Source organism: Oncorhynchus masou, unplaced genomic scaffold, assembly GCF_036934945.1.
Source record: "Oncorhynchus masou masou isolate Uvic2021 unplaced genomic scaffold, UVic_Omas_1.1 unplaced_scaffold_1203, whole genome shotgun sequence".
Classification (NCBI taxonomy): Eukaryota; Metazoa; Chordata; class Actinopteri; order Salmoniformes; family Salmonidae; genus Oncorhynchus; species Oncorhynchus masou.
This window is the reverse complement of record NW_027001812.1, coordinates 129243-130321: the sequence shown is the minus strand read 5'-3', so window position 1 is coordinate 130321 and position 1079 is coordinate 129243.

Below are 1079 nucleotides of genomic sequence, written 5' to 3'. Positions count from 1 at the left end.
CTCATCCTGACCCCTACGACTTCTAGTCTTACCTAAAATCAACTCACACCTCTGGGACCCCACATCCTATACAGCACCCCAAAGCAAAGTTCATCCTTTCCATATCATTCTCCATAGGATTCAATGATAGAGGCTCTACACCTAACAGACGAACAGACGCCACTCCGAAAAAAAAAAACGAAAAAATTCATTGGCCAAGAGACAAGCATGCTTCTCACATGCAATACGTATGCACACCTGGTCCACCACAGGAACGATTTTTTGCTAAACAACACCCCTATTATTTCTCATAAAAAGATGAGCATCCCTCAGTCTCAGCACCATTAGGGTCGAAGAGACCCTGAAGAGCCTTCAACTGGACAAAGACTCAAGCTGGAACTCTACAAGGACAACCTCTTCCTCAACGGATCTACTGGGCCCAGCTATATGCTTACCCCTAAAAGACACCTCATCGGGATCAGAGACATCAAGCTTTGGACTTCACACCCCTTGGGCTCCAGCTTCATACTACTCCCTCAAAGACATCTCACCAGGATCCAGACATCTAACAGGGGCTTCTTCACACACACACACCCCTTGACTGTAGCTATATGCTGCTCCCTAAAAGACACTTCACCAGGATCAAGACATCAAGTTGGGGCTTCATACCCTAAAGAAGACACCTCATCGGGATCAAGACATTGGGACTTCACACACCCTTGGGCTCTAGCTACATGCTACTCCCTCAAAGACATCTCACCAGGATCCAGACATCTAGCAGGGGCTTCACACACACACACACCCCTTGGTCTGTAGCTATATGCTACCCTAAAAGACACTTCACCAGGATCCAGACATCAAGTTGGGGCCTCATACCCCCTGGGCCCTAACTATATGCTACCCCCCAAACACCTCACCTGATCAAGACATCAGCTGGGGCTCTGTACTCTACAGGCATCTCATCGGAACGACTGGGCTCTAGCTATACGCTACTCCCTAAATAAAGACACCTCACCAGGATCTAGATACCAGCGGCTACTCTGCACCTCATCCCCTACCCCCTCTCCCCTACCCCTTCTCCTCCCGGAGAAAAAGCCTAC